This window comes from Malus sylvestris, chromosome 5, assembly GCF_916048215.2.
Source record: "Malus sylvestris chromosome 5, drMalSylv7.2, whole genome shotgun sequence".
NCBI classification, from domain to species: Eukaryota; Viridiplantae; Streptophyta; class Magnoliopsida; order Rosales; family Rosaceae; genus Malus; species Malus sylvestris.
The window spans coordinates 37,849,283-37,873,115 of record NC_062264.1 but is presented as its reverse complement, the minus strand read 5'-3'; the positions used below and the strand labels follow the sequence as shown (position 1 = coordinate 37,873,115).

The window sequence follows — 23,833 nt, the reverse complement described above, 5'->3', positions numbered from 1 at the left end:
CGTCATCATAAAGCTTTGCCAATCCAAAATCTGATATTTTTGGGGAGAGTTCTGCATCGAGCAAAATATCATTGGCTTTGACATCTTGATGTACAATCCTTGGCCTTGACTCCTCATGGAGGTAAGCAAGTCCTCTTGATGTTCCCAACAATAAATTGAATCAAGTAGGCCAACCAAGCTGCAAGTTACTTGTCTTTGAAATATTAGTGAACACATCCAATCAAAATCAAGGCTCAATTTGTAGACCTAAAAAGGCCTTTTCTTTGCTATCTGCAACTGGACCATCAACATCAAGGCTCAATTTATAGACCCAAAAAGGCCTTATTAAATTATCTGAATTCCCTGAACACATTCTTAAATTTTAGTGGTGGGATCTCCATCCAGTGGTGGTGGTTCAAGAACATATCAATAAACATTGTGTATGAATAAGTAGAATATACATCCATCTGCTAAGGTATATTCAAATTTGGCATGCCAGTCCCCTGCCCACTACCAAAAGCCAAAGCTAAAGTACAATTACAGTTAATTATTAAAATGTGTATTAAATAAAAGGAAAGGGTCCAAAACAAGTACAAGGGTGCACAAAGGGGTAAAAAGAGCATGCAAAAATCATTCCCCAATATTTATCACCTTCCTTCTCCTCTAATGCTAGCGAGCAGTGATTGAGTGATGTTTACAGAAGGTGCAGGGTCAATCCAAGGAATGTTAGCACCACTTGCATTGCTGCCTCCCGGCTGATAGTTGAGGCGAACATTACTATCCTTGGATGAAGTTGATGGGGTATCATCCTCCACCAAAAATTTACTTGTTAACGATGTTGTTACATCTTTAAAATCATAATCTGTCAAATAGCTTGGCTTTGACGTGACAGTGCCTAGGTCAATGTCTCCAGAGAGCATTGCAACCACGCGTGACATAGATGGCCTCGCCATCGGTGATCCCTGTGTGCACATGAGAGCTGCTCTTATCAATCTACTTACTTCAGTTTCATCAAACTCTGTCAATCTCGAATCCACCAGCCCTAAAGTTTGGTTGTTTTCATGTAGAGTCCATACCTGAAAAACATTATGCCACGGCCAAAGGAAAGTATAAATAAGTTTTAAACAACAATGCCTAAATGAAGCTAGGCGAATGCAATTCCTACCCATTCAAGAAGAGAAATCTTTTCTGGATCCAAGTTATTGTAAGAGTTTGGTCTCCCGCTGAGGATCTCTAAAACAACGACTCCAAAACCAAACACATCGGCCTTCTCTGTCAAATGTCCAAACAATGCATACTTCGGTGCCAAATAGCCTCTGCAATGCAAGATAATCAAATGGTTGCACAATGTTACTTAAGATCATTAGAGGCATTATTAACATGTGTGAAAATTTCATGCAAGTATAAATGTGTGTGGCCATAATGTATGTATCCTCTGGAAAAACAATAAAGGATGGCTTACATTGTCCCTGCAACCCGGGTGCTGATGTGGGTTTTCTTGTCATCATAAAGCTTTGCCAGTCCAAAATCTGATATTTTTTGAGAGAGTTCTACATCGAGCAAAATATTACTCGCTTTGACATCTCGATGTACAATCCTTGGCCTTGACTCCTCATGAAGGTAAGCAAGTCCTCTTGCTGTTCCCAACAATATATTGAATCGAGTAGGCCAGTCAAGGTGCAAGTTACTTGTTCCTGAAATATTAGTGAACACATCCAATCAAAAACATTTCTTAACAATTTTAGAGTGCTTGAAACTGCAGACAATGTTGTTTCTATGCAACCTAAAAGTAGATAGGTTTGTACCAAAAAGTGCCTGATCAAGGCTCTTGTTTTCAAGATACTCATAAACCAAAATGCGGTGGCTGCCTTCGATGCAGCATCCATACGATTTCACTAGATTTCGATGTTGCACAGCAGATATGGTAGCAATTTCAGTTACAAATTGACTCTTCCCTTGGTGAGATGATATTGAAAGTTGCTCTTCTTTGTAAAATCTAAGTGATAAAACAGACGAATTCTTCAATGTCAATTAACAGCATAAAAATACATTTAAACCACTCATAGGAAATCTCTATAAGTTAACACAAACTATACCTGAAGCAGCATGGACAGCTGTTATTAGTGGGCCGTAATGACCATAATTGGGTATGCAACAAGTCCCTTTACCAGCCCAGAACAGATGAATTTCAAGATAATTCTCTGACACGCTAACATTAAATTTTCTCACAACTGCTCGGTACACCACCTGCCTCCTTAGATATGTCAAAGTCCTTCGTCCTGCGGGTACCCTAGCAACCAGATGAAGAGGTAGGTGATAATTCTAGTCTCCTTTAAATCACTGTCTTTAGTTAGTGTAGCTTAAAACATCGAAAACATGTCCAATGAGTGTTTACTTCAAATAAGTTAGAATTTTTATTCTATAAGCAGTCTTACCTGAATATAGATATCAAATACACGCCGTCCTAGACTTTTCCAAGTTTGCGAAGTGCGATTTTCATAAACTGTCTTTGCAAAGTGCAATCTTATAGTGTAGGGCCCATTCTCAAGGCCCAGGCCATAGTATCTCAGTGATCCTGCGGACATTCTTGAAGTTTGGAAAAGCGTCGGGGTCACATCTGTTCCGGTGACTTGTGCAAGGGTATTTACCAGAAACAATTGGTTCTCGATGTCAAAAAACAAACCGGCATTGCTGACAGCCCATTTCTCTGTATTGGTTACACTGAATGTTGCTGGGCCAAGAGCTGAGTCTTCAGCCTCATACAATATGCCATCACGTCCCATCACTTGCGGTCCACCACAGTTGATTGAGAAGTCTGAATCTGTATACATGAAATCTACCTACGATTAGCGATGAAACTTCAAATTGAAGACTCATACTAATGTTCTTCAGTCACATATTTCTACCCAGTTATGCGTATTACTGAACCTATGAAAACATGCTTGCAATCTATATCCATATGTATACATAACTAGAGAAGCAATGCCTTTTCCTCTAACATGACGTTGCGTTAAAATAGTAAATGATGGGTGACATAAGAGCAGATTACATCGTGGGGCATTTCGATTGCATGGAAAATTTCTCTGGAGGCAATTCAATCCAGGAAGACTGCAAACACAGAGAACAATTATTAGTTATCCAAATTGAATCATGTAGTGGAAGAGTAGTGATAGTATTCTTGTCTAAAACAAGTAAGAAAAACTTCAGCTCACGTTATGTTTGTGAAGTTGTTGACCACTAAGTTCCTGCATAAAATCATTAATCAATCAACATATGAAGAACTATATCTTTATCAAATGAAAATTCCATGTACAAGATCAAAACTTAGTAGGCAAATAGCACCGTGAAAATGAATCTCAGCGACAATTTTTTGTCTGAACATATTCTGGTGATTTAAATTGTAAAATGAAGGTGAAAGATAAAATGACACGCACAGTTGCGGTATTGTGGTCACCCACTGGGGAAAGTTTCCTGATAAAAAATTGTAAGACAAATCTCTGCAAATAACAAAATAGAATTAGAAGACACAAAATGCATGAAAATTATTAAGAACTTGTGTAAGATAGGATTAGAATGCTTACGATTATACACAAGCACATACATGCACCGTGCATTCTATATGGCTACTTTAAGAAACGAGGACTTACATAGTTTGAAGCTGATCGCTCTTTTGGCTCGGAAGAGGTCCGGACAAACTATTGTTTCCAAGAAACCTGGCCATTTCGATTATAGTAGAAGGCACCCAGAAAAGAAAAAGAGATGAACAAACAAAAGGTCAGATGTGCACAAAATCTAGAAGGATTAGTCCAGATCTTCAATCAAAGTAGGGAATGTTGAAGATTTGATAACTTATGTATGATAAGGCAAGAAAAAGATAATAATAAAGACGGGGATTACAAGGATGTAAGATAACTCAGATTGTTGAACAAAGAACTTGGGAGTTGGCCTGTCAAATTGTTGAAACTCAGATCCCTGCAACACCAACGATAAGTTGAGAAGAGCAATCAGAATGAAAGAAAACTAATTGGTCTCGTTGGGACTCAAGTGTATATTTGCTGGTACGTACAATGTCTGTAGACTTTGATATTCTCCAATATCAAATGGGATGATACCAGTGATTAATGCATTTCGCAATTTTCTGTATTCCAAAAACATAAAATTTGATAAATAGAAGATGGAGTAAGATATCAAATTTCAAAAGGAAAAAGAAGTTAGATGAAAGTATCTAGATCGATGAGAATTTTCACTTACAATTCAGTCAAGTTTTTCATATTTTTTATGAAATCAAGAGAGGAGCTCCCATCGTATATATCACTGATATACCTACATCATTATATGCAAAATAAACAGAAATCCCGTCTTTGGAGAAAGAGAGAGAATCACAATTTATGAAACATTTGTACTTACAGATACTCCAATGAGGTCAGTTGAGAAAAGCTGGTTGGTATTGGGCCTTCGAAAGAGTTCCCTTGAAATCGCCTATAGAAACATATAAGAAGCTTGTCAACAAATTATCCATCTCAGGTCTGCTTTCATAAACTGCAAAAGATCAAAGGTTTCTCTACTTACAAAAAATAGAGTTGTGTCCAATTCCCTATGAAATCAGGTATCTTTCCTGAGAAAGGATTGTCCGATGCCCAGCTAAAATTCAAAAAGTTGAATTAAAGTAAGCTCATCCAAGAAAAGCAATCTCAAAGTACTAGATAAACGAACATATCTAAAATACGATTTAAGAGCCATTCTTACAGGTATTGCATGTTGGTGAGGTTGGCAAATGTTGAAGGAATTTCACCACCGAGTCCACAGCTCTCCATGTAACTGTGAAAATCATAAGGCAACTGATTAATACCCATTTCATACAATAAAGTGCAATTTTTGCTCATCCGTAAGGAATTAACATGTAATTCAAATTTGATGATTTAACGAAGCACTTACAGTTGCTCGAGCTTGACTAAATTACCAAGTTCTGGAGGGAGTGTTCCGGAGAAATTATTTGATCCGATGTCCCTGCAAGTCATGTTGAACGGGCAAACACTTACTTGAAAGCAATTATTGAAGAGTGATAGAAGGTTCTGTTGAATTGTAAGTCTATAGCTGATTAGGAAATAAGCTGTGTATCAAATTTGTATATTCACTTGAGTTTAAAATACCAGGTGTGCAACTCTAATGTAGCAAGGCAAATAATGCCAGGTGTAATGATCCTAGCAACTAGCTAGATGTGAGGCTGAGATTGTTTTGTGAAGAGAGAGAATCCACCTTGGATTCTAACGATTATGTAAAGCACAGAGTGTGTGTGAATTGTAGAGAGATGAAGAGAATATGCTCTGCTAGATTTTGCAGAGAGAGAGAGAAACCTTCAGAAAAATTTTCATGGCTTACAAATATGTTAGCTCCTTAAGGTTTCCAAGCTCCTTGGGGATGGGCCCAGAGAATGAATTGACGCTAATTGACCTGAATGAAGATATCAGTTAGTGAAAGATAAGCACTATTAAACTTAATTACATTAAATAACAAGAAACTAGTATTGCATTATTCAATAAAAGCATAATGATTTTTTGTAGATTATGGCATAAATAGTAGAGAAAAGCTGTAAAGAACATAACTGTAGATTATGATATTCAAAATGAAGTATACAAATTGCTACGGGTCTCATCAGAAGTATGAGTACTTAAAGAAATGTTCTCACACTACTTACAATTCAGTCAATGCAGACATATTGCCAATGAATGCCGGTAGGGGACCGGTGAAATAATTCTGATTGATTCTCCTACAAAAATTGAAAGGAAGTGTAATCGTTAACTCTTAATCTTACAACATCACCATATTTTTGTTGAAATCCCACATCGGCTAGAGAAATAAAGAAAGAAGAGTTTAAATATTCAAATCCCACTCCAACTAATGTCGAGGCCTTTTGAGATAAACCTCACACCTGACGAATTGTGCAGATGGTAATTACCAAGTTGGAGACAGTATCAGTGTTGTTAGAAGTGAGCTTTTGGCCTTGTCTCTCTGATAATTCTACAATTTTTAATATCTAATATATGATTTTGATGAACCAAAAACAGAGAAGGGAGTTGAAAAAAATTCATACAAATATGTGAGATATCTCAAAGCCACAAATTCTTCTGGAAACACCCCTCGTTTGTTAAGAGCATACACTCTCCTGGAAAGCAAAAAGATTGAACATTTAGAACTACATAAAATGGAGCGACACAGTCAAATTTTGACGTCAATATATATAGGTAGCAAGTGAAAAATCAGCAGTGGCATGGAAATCTTGTTCATCAAGAGAGAGTAGTTTAACATACAGTTGGGTGATGTGGCATGTAGCATTATTGTCATAAGAACAGTTGCAAACGAGGGCTGGGTTGATATCGGAGCTTTCAATGTAGGTGCCGTTGATGGCAGATCCACTGCAGGGTTCTCCACTGATATTCCACTGCCCCTGCACTGCTTGTGTGTCCCATTGTTCAAATATTGAGTTCAACGACCTCACTGCACTCTCAGTTAATTCAGTCCTTGTGTGTATTAGATCATATCACCATAATTTGACTTGTGTTACCGGTTACCAGACTATCTCGAACCAAACGAAAGATCAAATTGATTATTACAAAGGAAAATTACCCTTAATTTTTGGATGCTTTGTATATGGGAAGAAAAAAAGTTTTACAAATAAGTTCCTCGAAATTTCATTTCATATAATCAAAAAACACTTAAAATGTCATTTTGTTGAGGGAAAAAAAGCCCAGTTCCTAGTCAAAAACACTTAAATGTGGCAAAGTGTGTGTGTCTAGGGGTAGGGGGAGAGAGAGAGAGAGAGAGAGAAAAAAAAAACCTTCAGATGGATCAGTGGTGGGCCTGGTGGCATTTTGAGCAAATGACAGCTGAAACCAGAAGCAGAGTAATAGTATCCTCATCAGCAAGTTCATCTTCATATTGTACATGTGCAGAACTTGCTCTCCTCGACGACGTGAACTTATAGGACCAACACTTATATTCTGACTGGCTGAATCATGCATTGCATGTAAGAAGAAGAAGACCATTAGATTTTAGTCATATATTGACAACGTATACATATATAATATAAGGTAAATTACAAAAAACTAACTCAATTATAAGTCGAATCACAATATCATATCTCATGTTTAAATATTGCAATGTCATAACTCAACTTATGAAGTCGTTGCAATGTCAGACCTCCGTTAAATTTTTTGCCAATCTGACTGTTAAATGATGATGTGGCAGTAACGAGACCCATTTTTTTGCCAACTTGACTAAAAAATTAATTATTTATTAATTATTTATTTGACAATTAAAATTAACTTTAAAAATAAATAAATAAAACCTCTCCTCCTTGTTCCGTGGAAATCGTCGCCGTTCCTCCTCCCATCACTCCTTCCTCCGCTCCCCTTCTTCCTCGTCCTCCTTCAAATCAATTAAAATCAATTTCTTCTTCTTCACCATTTTTCCAAGAAAAACCACCAAACAAAATTGCAAAGGGAGAGTTCCAGAAAGCCAAAACGAAGAACCCCACAAAAACAAAACCCAAAACGAAAAACACAAATACAAACCCAGAAAATTCAAGAAATTAGAGAAATTAAAAAAAAAATTAAACTAGAGAAATTAAAATTTCAAAAATTCAAGAAGTGGCCATTTGAAAATTCGCTCATAACTCCGGATTTTCGAAATCCTCCATAATATTAATTGAAGAATGGAAGTTCATTACAGTCCAATTTTTTTCTTTTTCTTTCCCCTTTTTTTTTCCCATTTTCTGGGTTACCACCAATGCTACAGATTCGCTTCCCCGATGCGTATCAACTTCTACACCTTCTCATTTCCGTCTCCATCCATTCGGTTCTCCATCAACCACCATTCGATTTCTCCCAACCATCATTCGAATCGATCCACTGCCGTTTCAAAGAAAACCGGACCGATTTTGATGCCGAAGAAGACATGTATGTGCTCGCCGAGGTCGTAGCCAGATCATTTCGTTGCAACCTCCACAAGAACCAGGGAGGGAGTCAAAACACCGGATCTTTCCCGTCGAACAGATTGAATATGTGCCGATCTGATATGACGAACTCGCTGGTCCGAATCGGTGGACTCGAAGGCGGCGGATGGACGAGGAAGAAGGGGGACGAAGGAGGACGAGGAAGAAGGGGGACGGATGAGGGAGTGAAGGGGACGAATGAGGAAGAAGGGGGACGGAGGAGGTAGTAGGGGGGACGGAGGAGGTAGTAGTGGGGAGGAGACGATTTCTGGGGAAATGAAGAGAGTTTTTTTTTTTTTTTAAATTAAGTTTAATTGTTAAATAAGATTTAGTAATTTATTATTAATTAATTAATTTTTTATTCAAAATCCTATCACGTCAACGTTTAACAGTTAAATTGATAGAAAATTTAACAAAGGTCTATCATTGCAACGAATTCATATGTTGAGGTATGACATTGCAACATTTAAAACATGAAGTATAAAATTGTGGTTCGATCGATATTTAAAGTAGTTTTATGTAATTTATCGTATAATATATTTTGTCCAAGTTGCATGATCAAATGGCGGCCACTTTTTTAATTTCCTAGTTGGCCATGACTTTGATCATATTAGTTGAATTGTATACTGTAATTTACCCAAAATACGTACCCAGAACCACTTCTCTGCCCTTCGCTGGAAACCATGTCATCATTGGCGTCGATTGCATCCGGCCACTTCCTTTTGATGTTGATTCGAAGAGAAAGAACGAAAGAGAGAGCAAATCCTCTGATGCGGGGGTGTGGGGGGATCTGGTGGAAGGAGGATATGGGGTGGCTGGGGTCCATGGATATGGAATAGCTATGGCAGGTCAGCCATGGCATCTAACAGAAAGAGAAAGAAGATGAAAGGTGTTTGGTTATGAGTTTAAAATGATAATTGAGTGTTTGGTTAGTAAGATACAAATATTGGGATAAAGTTTTGAAATACACATGTTGTAATATTATTGGGGCACATCAGAGGTGAGTAAATTTCGGTACTTCTCATTGAGTACCCAAGTATTGTCCTTAAAAGAAAGGCAACTACAAAAGATGCGACTTGTATCATACATTTTCCCCAATTAAGAAAGTTGAAATTCAACAATAAAATTAAGAGTAATATTAGACGTACTACCTATTTATATCATCATTTATTTTATCTTTTTAATAACAGTTGTGTCCATCAACGCATGTGAATCTTATCTCTTTAGAGATATGGTATAAATAATGGTACAAATATATGGTAAAAGTAGCATTTTTGTAAAATAAATTGGTAATATGAAAAGTAGTCAAACCCCTTATAAACCCTTATATAATTTAATCTCTTTTTGTCCTCACATTCTCACACAACTTTACATTTGAACCAAGTCTCTGCATACGCTTTCCTCCTCAGCAATTTGTCGTCGTTGAATGTTTTCATTCACTTGGGGATGTAGATAACACTAGCTCATTATATTTCCTCTTTCATTAATTGTAAGGAAAACTAACGAAAAGTAAAAAAAAAAACTTCATTTTTAATGAAAAACCATTTTTAAAGGTATAGTGAATAGTGTCATGTAAAGGTAAAAATGTGATTTTTTGTTAAAAATGAACATTACCGGAAATGTTTTGTTAAAACTCCCTTAATTGTAATGATAGTAATATTCTCATTAAAATAATTTCGCTCTATTTTATTTATTTATTTTCATTTGGTATACATAATTTGAATCTTTTACTTTCAAAGTCACTCTTTAAAAATTAATTATACTAAAATTCAGCCAAATTTAATAATCTAAGTCATATAATAAATAAACAAATCATGTTATTAAAAACTGAAATTTTGACTGGAAGGAGGATGAAGAGGAGGCTCCATGAGATGGGCTGCCATGGCGGTACCATCATTATGGCACTGCAGTGGTTCAGATCACGACTGAAAAAAATGGCAGTGGTTGTGTTTTGTTTAAAAATGATGTGTGTAATCATCTACTCCAAGTGAAAGACTCTTAAAGTGTCCTCTGAAAGAAAAGCACCTTCAGGCGAGGCCTAGGGAGACAAAAATCGTCTTGTAACCCTACCGACACGTAATTGGACGGTGGAAAATCATGCAGAGTTACCTTTTTTGAAAAGAAAAAAAAAGAGAAATATCAAAGAGAATCTTTCAAAATAGAATTTTTCATCAACTCTCGAACACTTCATCTTCTTTATATAATTTTTATATCAATATTATAAAATATTGTGTCAAAAAAATATGGTGACAGAGAGTACAAGTGAAGGTTGTTGACGGCTAAGATTGAAGTTTCACAAAAGATACATATATGAATACGGTCGAGATCATTGGCAACTTCTGTGGTGGGTATTGATACATATTGAAATATCTTGTAGATTTTTATGTTCAAAAATATATGTATTTCGTGTTTATTAAGAGTTAACAACTAACTCATATATATGAGTAGTAAAGAACCGGTTACAACCACCCATCCATATACAAAACTCTTGGGACAACACAAAGATAAAAAACTGAGAGGACTTATAATACTAACAGCTCCATAACCTTCTCCATGTTACCCGTGCTTGTCTTTGTCGAAGACCACACATGATGTGAAGATAGAAAGCTGACAGGACAAGAATATATGCTGCCCGTGCTGCATGTGCTTGAGTTTATTGTACAATATTCAAGAGTTGCTGCCCGTGCTTGTCTTTGTTGAAGACCACACATGATGTGGAGATAGAAAGCTGACAGAACAAGAATATATGCTGCCCGTGCTGCATGTGCTTGAGTTTATTATACAATATTCAATGTCCATACTTCTTGGTTCCAACACCCCCCCCCTCAAGCTGGATCAAGGGGATTTATTGAGCCAAGCTTGCCCAGAAGACGATGAAACTGAGCAGATGGTAGTGCTTTGGTGAATAAGTCAGCCAATTGATCATAACTGCGAGTGAACACAGTGTGAATGACCTGAGATTGAACCTGAGATCGAACAAAATGACAATCCACCTCTATATGCTTCGTTCTTTCATGAAAGACAGGATTAGCAGCAATGTGCATGGCTGCTTGATTGTCACACATAAGTGGTATGGAGTTGGAACAATGAAACCCTAGATTAGATAGAAGACCTTTGAGCCAAATAAGCTCACATGCAGTGGCTGCCATTGCACGATACTCAGCCTCTGCACTAGACCGAGCAATGACCTGTTGCTTCTTGCTTTTCCAAGTTACAATATTGCCTCCAACAAACGTGCAATAGCCTGTCGTGGACCTTCTATCAATGGCATTGCCTGCCCAATCAGCATCAGTGTAACCACTTATGCTTGTGGATTGGTTATTTTGCATGAGAATTCCCCGTCCAATGGACCCTTTAAGATAACGAAGGATCCGTTTGACAATGTTGAGATGATCAACGGTGGGAGAATGCATAAATTGACTAACTATGCCCACTGCATAGGTGATATCAGGACGAGTAATGGTGAGGTAAATTAACTTACCAACCAGTCTTTGATAATAACTCACATTATGAAGAGCTTCCCCATACATAGTAAGCTTGAGCTTGCTGTCAATTGGAGAGGTTGCAGGTTTGCAATCAAGAAGATTTGTCTTCTTGAGAAGATCAGTTACATATTTTCTTTGATTTAGGAATAGTCCTTTGGATGAGGTAGCCATTTCTATGCCAAGAAAATACTTAAGCCTCCCAAGGTCTTTGATGGCAAAGGTCTCTTGTAGAGATTGCTTTAAGGCTGCAATCTCAGTTTCACTTTCACCTGTGATTATGAGATCATCCACATAGATAAGAATCATCAATCTTCCTCTCATTCCTGTTCGAACAAATAGAGAGGAATCTGCATTGCTTCTAAGAAAACCAGCCCTTTCCAACACTGAGCTGAGCTTGGCGTACCAAGCTTTTGGAGATTGCTTTAAACCGTAAATAGCCTTGTGAAGTTTGCAGACCATACCATTTTGGGCTTGAATATAACCTGGTGGAGGTTGCATGTACACTTCCTCTTGTAATTCTCCATGGAGAAATGCATTTTTTACATCCATTTGATACAAGGACCAACCAGAATTAACTGCCACAGACAAGAGAACTCTGACAGTGTTCATCTTGGCTACTGGTGCAAAGGTTTCTTTGTAATCCACTCCAAAAGTTTGAGTGAATCCACGTGCAACGAGTCAGGCTTTGTGCCTTTCAATTGAGCCGTCAGCTTTGAATTTTACCTTGAAGATCCACCTGCTACCAACAGCCTTTTTTCCAAGTGGTAAATGAACAAGACTCCAGGTTTTGTTGTCACTCAAGGCTTGTAATTCCTCTGACATTGCCTTCCTCCACTTAAATGATTGGTTTGCCTCCTGAAAGGTGCTAGGTTCAACATTATTTGCAACTTTAGTGAGAAATGCAATGTGAGACTTTGAGAAACAGTTGTAATTGAGAGTTTTAGTGTGAGGATGCCGTGAGGCATAAGTAACATAGTCCATCATCTTAGCTGGTGGCTGTCTTGTTCGAATGGGATATCTCCTAGCTTCTAGAAGTGGTGTTGTTGGTAGAGAGGGGCTTGGGCCTGTCTGAACTTCACCTGTATGCTCACTGATGGATTGAAAGTGTAGTTGGCCCACACTTGGAATCAAGTCATCTTGAACTCCTTCAATGATTTGACCATTTGAGATGTGATCCTCTGCTAGTGTATCATGGTCAGTGACTCTTGGTAAGGGAAGCAAATCACTCAAGGTCTCATTCTCATTAATATGAGTCTCATTGCTTTTATAGTAGGGCATTGTTTCATCAAAACGAACATCCCTTGACACAATACATTTCTTTGTGATAGGGTCAACACATTTGTATCCCTTCTGAGTTGGTGAGTACCCAACAAAAATGCACTTCACTGCTCTAGCTTCCAATTTATCACGATGAGGTGCTTGCACATGGACAAAGCAGCTGCAACCAAACGTTTTAAGATGCGCCAAGTTGACTACCCTATTGTTTAGAGTTTCATGTGGAGTTTTGAACCCCAATACTTTACTTGGAAGTCTATTAATTATATAGGTAGCAGTGAGAACAGCATGTGACCAATATCTTTTGGGAACATTCATATGCAGCATTAGAGATCGAGTTTTTTCAAGCAGATCTCTATTCTTCCTTTCTGAGACCCCATTTTGTTGGGGTGTCCCTACACAACTGGTTTGGTGAACAATCCCTTGTGAACTCAAGTACTGAATCATGTTATTGGACAGAAACTCAGTGCCATTATCTGACCTAAGCACCTTAATGTTTGAGTTGTATTGAGTTTGTACAAGTTTATGGAAATCTTTAAATATGCAGAAAACCTCACTTTTTGATTTCATAAGGTATAGAAAGGTAGTACGAGTGAAATCATCAACAAATATGACAAAATATTTGTAACCATCCATTGATTCAATTGTAGGTCCCCAAACATCCGTGTGTACTAACTCGAATGGTTTACATGTCTTAAAAACAGAAGTGACAAAAGGTAGTCTGACTGACTTTGAAAAATGACATGTTTCACACTCAAGGGGTGATTGACAAAAACCGGGAAACAATTTTGACAAAACAAGTTCAGATGGGTGAGCAAGTCTTTGGTGCCAAAGTTGTTGATGTTCAAAATACTTGGTTCCAGCTTGAAACGCTTTAGGCATGACTGAGTTTTTGCACAGGTAGTAGAGACCATTAAGGAAGAACCCTTCACCAATCACTTTCTTGGTGATGACATCCTGAAAAACAACGTTGTTTGGTGAGAAAATGGCATGGCAGTTTAGGGAGCTTGTTATCTTTCCTACTGAAAGTAATTGAAAAGGAAATGAGGGAACATATAGGGCTAATGACTCATTATTGTTTGTGAGTATACTAGCTTTTCCCTTACCCAAAACTGACACATTTTTTCCATTTGCAACTGACACTAGTGAGGGGTTTTTGAATGCTTGAAAATTATGCAGATTTGAAAGTTTGTTTGTCATGTGATCAGTGGCACCTGAGTCAATTATCCAACAATCATATTCAGTGCTTGTTTGTAATGCAGTGGAGAAAGCATTGAGAATACCTGAAACCTCTCCTTGTTCTGTAGATTTGTTATTGGCAAGAAATCCTGCAAACTACCCCAGCATGGCAGCGTGTTCTCCATCCTCCTTTTGTAAGTTTGATGAAGTACTCCCATGATCCTTGGTTTGCAAGTACGCAACAAATTCTTTTATAAGTGTCACAGGACTTGTAGTGAAGTCCATGGATCCAAAAGAAACCCCAGAGGTGACGTTTGCTGCATGATGACTCTTGAAATGGCTTGTTTATGAAGGTTTTGATGGAATCATCTTCCCATCTTTGGTAAATTTGGGCTTTAACTCGGGATGAAGGATCCAACACTTTTCTTCCACGTGACCAACACCATTACAGTAGGTACACTTGAGATGGGAATTCTTACCTTTGTATATTTTGTGGTTTGCAACATAGGCTAGAGCTTCAGTTGGCCTTGAGCTAGACTCACCATTCATGGCTTTCTTCCTAGCTTCTTCACGTTGGACAATACCACACACACTTTTGAATGTTGGCAGTTCTTGACTCATAAGTATATGGCTTCTGAGATCCTCGTACTCAGAACTTAAGCTTCCCAAGAGTTGGTATATCTTATCTTCCTCCCCTCTCTTTAGTAGCGTATTTGCATCTGTGGTGTGTGGAAGATACATATCCAGTTCATTCCACATGGTTTTGAGCCTGCCAAGGTGTTGTACAAAGGACTTCCCATTTTGTTGAATGCATGCAATGTCTTTCTTCAGTTGGAACACCCTTGCATAATTGTTTTGATTTCCATACATGTCCTTCACCGAGTTCCACAAATCTTGTGAGGACTCTGAGTAGCTAAAAATTTCTGCAACATGCTTCTCCATAGTATTGAGAAGTAAGGACATGACGAATTGATCTTTGCAGAGCCAAGTCTCATAGGTTGGTGAGGTGATATCAGGAGCTTCGATGCTTCCATTTATAAAACCAATTTTTCCTTTTCCTCCTAGAGCAAGTGAAACTGCACGAGACCAAGGTAGGTAGTTGAACTCATTCAGCAAGGCTGAACACAAACGCTGATTGGTGTTAACCTCAGTGTCTGAAAAATTTGAACAAGAATTACGGGAGGTTTTATCCTCAACATTTACTGAATCTTCTTCAGCCATGGCTCAAGGTTGAAGGAGAGAAGCAGCGGAAAGAAATGGCCAGAGACAGGTTAAAGAAGGACCCGCTCTGATACCATGTAGATTTTTATGTTAAAAAATATATGTATTTCGTGTTTATTAAGAGTTAACAACTAACTCATATATATGAGTAGTAAAGAACCGGTTACAACCACCCATCCCTATACAAAACTCTTGGGACAACACAAAGATAAAAAACTGAGAGGACTTATAATACTAATAGCTCCATAACCTTCTCCATGCTGCCCGTGCTTGTCTTTGTCGAAGACCACACATGATGTGAAGATAGAAAGCTGACAAGACAAGAACAAATGTTGCCCGTGCTGCATGTGCTTGAGTTTATTGTACAATATTCAAGAGTTGCTGCCCGTGCTTGTCTTTGTCGAAGACCACACATGATGTGGAGATAGAAAGCTGACAGAACAAGAATATATGATGCCCGTGCTGCATGTGCTTGAGTTTATTATACAATATTCAATGTCCATACTTCTTGGTTCCAACATATCTAAACCCAAGTCAACCTCCGGTCAACAAAAGAAAAAGTCATTCACGTCCATTAAGTTGATATAAAATCGTGCATCCCAAAACGCGTGGCAACGTCGTCTTGGTTTTCATACTTGCTTCGTGTGAGACAACGTTCACACGTGAGAGATATTGGTCTTCCATAGATTTTTGCCGGGTATCAGTACTGGTGACTATCGAATCCTATCTCATCTTCTCACTTCATCGTTAATAAGATTTCTTCACATCTATTTTTACTTTTCACAAATCATTCTTAATTTTAACCAATCAAATCAAATAAATTAAAGAAAATTAATTATAAAAAAATTAATAAAAATATGCAAAAAGTAAAAATAAGTGCCGACAGAAAATACAGTCTACTTTTCCAACGAATGAGATAGGCCTTGGGCATTAAAAGCGCCTACTACCGTAGCGTGTTAGTTCATATATAGTTGGCAATGGCGTTGGGATATTAATGGCAAAACTTAATGCCCAAGGCCCAACATTGAAATATGTAACGCCACAACTACTGGTTCATATATAGTTGCGAGAGATTTTTCAATGTGACCAGTACATGAAATGGTACACCACGTGTCACTATATAAATAGTGGGATATGTGTGCTAAAAAGTTAATAACTTAAAAAATAAAATTTCTCACTTCTATTAAAACACGTGATGTACCACTTGTGTTACTTTCACAATTAAAAATTTCTCATATAGTTGAAAAAACTCAATAATTCCTTCCATTCCACCAAATACAACAGCAACAAAGCTTTGTTCCACTAAGCGGGATCTACTGTATGTCTCCCGAAACGCTACTGTGCTTTGATTTGTGTCAAGTATGCCGTCATTTCCGGGTACTCCATGTATGTTCTAAAAGTCTCTTTCCAAGTATTATGAGGTTTTCCTTTACCCTTTTTACCTTGACCCTCCGTCTTTTTCTAACAATAGCATTTGTAGGACTTTGGCTCACATGTCCATCCATTTTAACCGATTTTCTCTCATCTTATCTTTAATTACCACCACTCCTATTTTATATCGAATATCCTCGTTTCTAATTTGGTCCTTCTAATCCACACAATAATTGGTGGAAATTGTGGCCATGTGTTTTCGATGTGCACACCTTGACAAAAATATTGTTTGAAATTTCAATAAAATTGGCCAGACTGCAAAGGCATTTACATAATTGAACATGTTTTAGAACAACCCAAGATGATAGTCAGAGAAACTGAAATGCCTATATGAGTTTTTCGACTTTTAAAAAGATGGACTTTCATAGCTTTGCCATCATGTAGTTACTTTTTTCAAAACAAAAAGTAAACATGGTAACCAAATTCTTCATAAAGCCTTTTCATTTCTCATCATCACGAAAGTTTAAAGTGAACAGTACCAGGTGCTTTTCGTTAAAGTTTCCAAGTTTAAATTCATTCCTTGTCAATTTTATTCCCTATCAATTTCGTTTCCCATTTACAAATTAGAAAAACATTTTTAGTGGGAGGTTTTTGAAGATATTCAACAATAATATACGGAAGTTGGCCACTAGCCATATAGGGTCAATTCGTATTTAAGGATTCAAAACGACAGGCAAGAAATTAGCCTAATTAGGTGAGCTTCGGTCATTGTCTGTTTGAGGATGACCTAACACGTTTGCAAAATATTTCTTCACGTCAAGTCTTTCGATTGAGGCTAAATTTTGCTCTACCTATTTTCCAGAAAATACTTATTTGCTTACCTCAATTATTTTGTCACTACCAATTCCAATTTCCTTCGTCGTCCTCTTGGACCTGATCCATTAGGAATCTAGGATCCAATGCAAACCGTCGTGCATTTTCTAGCTAGGGTTTAAGCTATTGAAGGACAAGCTTCTAACACTTACCCAAGTCAACCTCCGGTCAACAAAAGAAAAAGTCATCCACGTCCATTAAGTTGATATAAAATCGTGCATCCCAAAACGTGTGGCAACGTCGTTTTGTTTTTCATACTTGCTTCGCGTGAGACGACGTCCACACGCGAGAGATATTGGTCTTCCATGGATTTTTGCTGGGAATCAGTACTGGTGATTATCAGTAGCGTACTACATAATTTTCTCATCTATATAGCCAGTTGTTACGAAATTTCTTATGTCTTAATTGGGACTAAGATAATTTTGTATGCATGTAAACAACTTGCTTTCTCTCGGTCTATATATTTGCTAGTAACATCTTAATCGGGACGACTGAGATAATTTTGTATGTATGTAAACAACTTTGCTTTCTCTCGGTCTATATATTTGCTAGCATAACGTCTTAATTGGGACTTTAATATTTTGTATGTATGTAAACGACTTTGCTTTCTCTCGGTCTATATATTTGTTAGCATCTAGAAAAATTTGTAGTTTCATACCAGTCAACGAATTAAGATCCAACTTTTGACTCTTGACTAATGGTCTCAATCATAATCTTCTGACATACAAATTCGTATTACATAATTTTTCATTTTTTTTTCAAAAATTATATAGAAATGTATATGGCTATAACTTTTTATCTAATTATAAAGAACACTATCTTAATTTAAGAATAGCAGGCGTCAAAGAAAACATACAAAATCATAATAAAACAATTAGCGTTTAAATAGGAAAAGAAGGATTCCGATATTTATTTTATCCCCTAAGAAAAGCTTCAAGGTCCAAAATCTCACAATTTTAAAGCTGAATCCGACACATTTCCTGGTTTTTTTAACTTTTAGACCTAAAAACCTTTGATCTCAAAGCCAACCGTTTTCATTCGTTCAAAAAGAATAAACAAACAACCAGTACAAAACCATGGACTTTATTATCTTCAATTTTCAAAAACTCTCAAAACTTTTTCAGTGTGAAAGCCCTCTTTTTACTGAGGGATCCAATTAAATTAAAAAAATTGTGCAAAGAATCTTTGGCAACTCCAACCGAATTGTAGACTGAAAGAATAACTAGATTAATGGAAAAAAAATTGCAAAGCCAATATCCAAACTCATCATCTATGTTTCATCAAACTGTGAGCATCATTATTCTCGGGTTTGAGATTGGAAGATGGTGATGTTCGTAAACTTGTAAAGAGCTAACCAACGAGTGAGACATTATTTACACCATGCATCCATTGACATATGGACCCGTGAGGTGTACAATGGTGTGCAGTGCAGGGGAAGGGATAACGTAGCTGAAAATACAGTTTAGTACACCTAGTGCCATAATATAATTAGTTGAATTTTTTTTTAAGTTTTTAATCAATTGTATTATTACACTTGATGTATCGAAATGTGTTCCGGTACATGAAAAAATCTCTAGCATACTACTTCCATAGACCTGCAACAAATGGCAAAGCAGCAAATACTCACCAAGAATGAGGTCAAACTTAGTAATTTATCCCATGAAAGTCCGCCATTTTCTCAGTTGGCAAAAATTCTAGGATAATACTTTGTATTCACTAGAATACTGAATACCCTATATAATATTTTTCAATTTGACTCAAAATAATAGATATGTTATTTAAAGAGAAATTTTATTTGAACCCATATTTTGTATCTCAACATCCAACTTACTTTTTTATACCCATATTGTATTTAATTTATCTATCATTATCTCTTTACACTCAAAGTAATTTCAAAAAGCGCCCTTTTTTATCAAAACTCAACTCAATCTACTTAAAAATAAAATAAAATAAAATAAAATAAAACCCTAACCAGTCCATCATCTCCATGGAGCAAAGCCCCTTCTCTCTCTCTTTGAAAAATCCTTCCATCTCCCATGGTTGTCATTCTGCACCCCCATCTACTCCTCCGTAGTTATCCAAACCTCTTCCTCTTCCTTTTCTTCATTTTTTGACATCTCTAAATTTCTAGAGCACTAATTAGCTTAATAATTGGTATGTGTTCAATTGATTGGTTCGATTTTTACATATTGATTCCTTTTTTCTTTTCAATTAAATGAGCTTCTGGTTAGAGTGTTTAATGAGTTTGGTATGTTTCAATTAAATGATAATCTTCTATACTCTATATTCCTATATGTGGTAGAAAAATGGGTACATTCATGATAAGTTTTGGTAGAACAATGAATATTTTTAACCGTGGATATTTATTAGATACAAAAGTTGCGGACAACAATTCACATTACATTGAACTATGGCTAAAAAGTATATTGCCTTTGCACATTATAAAGGTGAACTCATAGCTAAACAGTTTTTATTGTGGAGCAAAACTTCGGGAATTGATCTAACCTGGATGTGTAATTGAGTTTATGCATTTTAATGATTAAACTGATAAATATTTCAGTCACATATGAATTTAATATCGTAGTATCTTTTAGCCTCTTTATGCCACAAAAGTTGCAGACAAAAATTCACAATACATAGAATTGTGGTAAAAAAGGATATTGCCTTTGCACGTTTTATAGGTGAACTCATAGGTAAGCAGTTTTTATTGTTGACCAAAACTTCAGGAATTGATCTAACTTGAATGTATAATTGAGCTTATACATTTTAATGATTAAATTCATAAATATCTCGACCGCTTATGAATTTAATATCGTAGTGTCTTTTAACCTCTATTTTGGTATCTGTGGCAAAAAAAAATGGGTACATCCATGAGAAAATTTTGAAGATCGATGAATATTTTCAATCTGAATATTTATTAGATACCAGAAATTATAAGTCTATTTGCGAAAGTCTAAGTTAATGCCACGTACAATATTTGTTAAGATATATTTAGGGAACTGTTATTACCACTTCAAAAATCTCATTCTACACTTTGCATAAGTGTATTTTTCTTTCTAATTATAGAAAGTTTGGAGTGCCAAATGAAATTTTTGGAGTGCTAATAATAATTTTCTATATTTATAAACATTTTATTTTAGTTTAGAAGTTGACTTCCTTTTTTTTTTTCTCTTTCTTCATCAAGTTGGGAGTATCACTGATTGTGACCATGTGCAACTAGTTGTTGATTTGTTTTGAGTAATCAACATTATTTCTTACAATGTCTTGGGCGTATGAATAACAGAAAGAAAACGGTCATGATACAAGCTCAATAAGGGTAGTACTAATTAGTAAAGTCACACATGCCAATCAACTTGTTGGCAAGTAGCCATTTTTCACAGTGGTGAAAAAGTGTTGTACTCTTGCATAACGGTATGGGTTCGAATTCTGTCAGTGACTAATCTAACATCTAACTTACTACTGCTATAGCTCGACTTAAAAAAAAATCAAAATATATGTAGTGGATAAACACAATCTCAAAATTTAATTAAACTCACATAACAACAATAAATAAATGCATTATCACAACTTGAGGGTGGTGAGCAATCCCATTAAAATAGAACTTAATATATACATATTAAAAACAAAAACAAATTCATGCAAAATCTCCCGACGACTAATACTATTCCAAGTCATACATGAAACATACACATTTGTCCCTTCATGCCACTTGGTTATAAGCAAACATCATGCATTGACTAATACTATTCCAAGTCATGCATGAAACCTACACATTTGTCCCTTCATGCCACTTGGTTATAAGCAAACATTATGCACAGTTGTTTACTAATTAGTATTACTACTATTCAGCTTGTATCATAACTGTTTTCTTTCTGTTATTCATATGCCCAAGACATTGTGAGAAATAATGTTGATTATTCAAAACAAAGCAACAACTAGTTGCACAGGGTCACAATGATACTCCCAACTTGATAAAGAAAGAAAAAAAAGGAAGTCGACTTCCAAACTAAAATAAAATGTATATAAATATATAAAATTGTTATTAGCACTCCAAAAATCTCATTTGGCACTCCAAACTTTCTATAATTAGAAAGAAAAATACACTTGTGTGGAGACTTAGACTTTCGCGAATAGACTTATAATTTATGGTATCTAATAAATATCTAGATTGAAAATATTCATTGATCTACAAAATTTTCTCATGGATGTACCCATTTTTTTTGTCACAAATACCAATATAGAAGCTAAAAGACAATACGATATTAAATTCATATGTGGTCAAGATATTTATGAATTTAATCATTAAAATGCATAAGCTCAATTATACATTCAAGTTAGATCAATTCCTGAAGTTTTGGTCAGAAATAAAACTGCTTACTTATGAGTTCACCTATAAAACGTACAAGGGCGATATACTTTTTAACCACAATTCTATTATTGTGAATTTTTGTTCGCAACTTTTGTGGCATATAGAGGCTAAAAGATACTACGATATTAAATCCATATATGGTCAAAATATTTATCAGTTTAATCATTACAATGCATAAACTCAATTACAAATCCAGGTTAGATCAATTCTTGAAGTTTTGCTCCACAATAAAAACTGCTTAGCTATGAGTTAGCCTATAAAACGTGCAAAGGTGATATACTTTTTAGCCACAGTTCAATGTAATGTGAATTGTTATCCGTAACTTTTGTAAGTAATAATTATCCACGGTTAAAAATATCCATTGATCTACCAAAAGTTATCATGGACGTACCCATTTTTTACCACATATAGGAATATACAGGCTAGAAGATTCTCATTTAATTGAAACATACCAAACTCATTAAACAATCTAACCAGAAGCTCATACCGATTATTAAGCTAATTAGTGCTTTAGAAATTTAGAGATGTCAAATGATGAAGAAAAGGAAGAGGAAAAGGTTTGGATGACTACGGAGGAGTAGATAGGGATGTAGAATGACAACCATATCATGGGAGATGGAAGGATTTTTTAGAGAGAGAGAGAAGGGAATTTGCTCCATGGAGATGATAGATTGGTTAGGGTTTTATTTTTTATTTTTAAGTAGATTGAGTTAGATGTAAAAAGAAGTTTAATTGAGTTAAGTTTTGATAAGTAAAGGCGGTTTCGGAAATAATGTTGGGTGTAAATAGATAATGATAGATAAATCAAATACAATGGGGATATAAAAAGTAAGCTAGGTGTTGAGATACAAAATATGGGTTCAAATAAAATTTCCCTTATTTAAATTGTCTTGAGCTTTAAAAACAAAGAATCTTTTCATTGGGGTGAACTGAACATGATGTTTACTGGTAGTTTGGTAACAAAAGTGGTGTTCTTTGAAAAAAGTTAAAACTAAATTTTTTTAGTGAGACGTCGATAAAAACTAAGGAAAACTAATGAAAAGGGCTTGAAAACTTTGAGTTTTAATGATAAAGACAAAATAAAGGGTAAAGTGAATAGTACCAAGTTTGACTTTTTAGTGTAAAAATGTGGTTTTTCGTTAAAGTGAACAGTATCGTGGGCTTTTCGTTAAAACTCCCTAAAAACTAGTGTGAACGGAACGTACACCCTCTTCGTTTTGAGAAAAAAATTGTGTGGAATTGCTGCTGAATTTTGCTAAGTGGCACTAGAATAGAATTCAGTTAAAACTCGCTAAATGGTAAGTTTTTTTAAACATAATATCCTATCATTCTCCTATTTTAAATTTTTCATAATTATCTTTTTTACTCATAATATACACCATGAGATTGATCTAACTGTTCATATTTTTTTCCTCTCCTTACTTCCTCTTTTTCCTTCTCTCTTCCGTTGCAGTCTTCTTCCCAGTTTCTTTACTTTCTTCATAAGGACACGAGAAGAAGAATAAAAAAAGCCAATCTTCTCCAACTATCATGGAATGAAAAGAAAAAAAAATTCAATTTCAAAAACATAGTTAAAATCATATTGATCTCCATCTGCATCTTAATTGAGAAAATCCACCCACGATCTAAATGTCAGGCTACTGCTTGTCAAGGTAGAAGAAAAGAAAAAGAAAGCAAACATACAGACAATTTAATATATTTTTGTGATATTCAATTTTGTTGTTAGTCAAAGTAGATACTATAATTCATTTTTATTGATAAAATATTAGGAAAACTAATGAAAATGGCTTGAAAACTTTGAGTTTTAATGATAAGAACAAAATAAAGGGTAAAGTGAATAGTATCCATAATGCTTTTTGTTTACCATTCATATTCTTATGAAGAAAGGAAAGAAGCATACATGCACAACCATTCCTATTTTGCTGAACACGAGAAAATCATTGTGGTAGGATTTAAGTGCTATATTTTATATTTTGATTTCATTTTTTTTTCTAATTTTCCTGTTTAATATCCTACATGATTTTCAAGACTATGCATAGCTCTAATTAAATTTATATTTTCTGGGGCCCGTTTTACCGGTCTGATATGATT

At 35.8% G+C, this 23,833-nt stretch overlaps 1 protein-coding gene and 1 pseudogene across 1 annotated transcript in view; one reads left to right on the top strand and one right to left on the bottom strand.

Annotated features, from left to right (window-relative positions):
* LOC126620822 (ras-related protein RABF2b-like) overlaps positions 1 to 23,833 on the top strand; it is a 55,441-nt gene that overhangs the window by 4,676 nt on the left and 26,932 nt on the right. The window lies entirely within an intron of this gene.
* Positions 278 to 9,023, bottom strand: LOC126621106 (probable LRR receptor-like serine/threonine-protein kinase At1g56130; annotated as a pseudogene).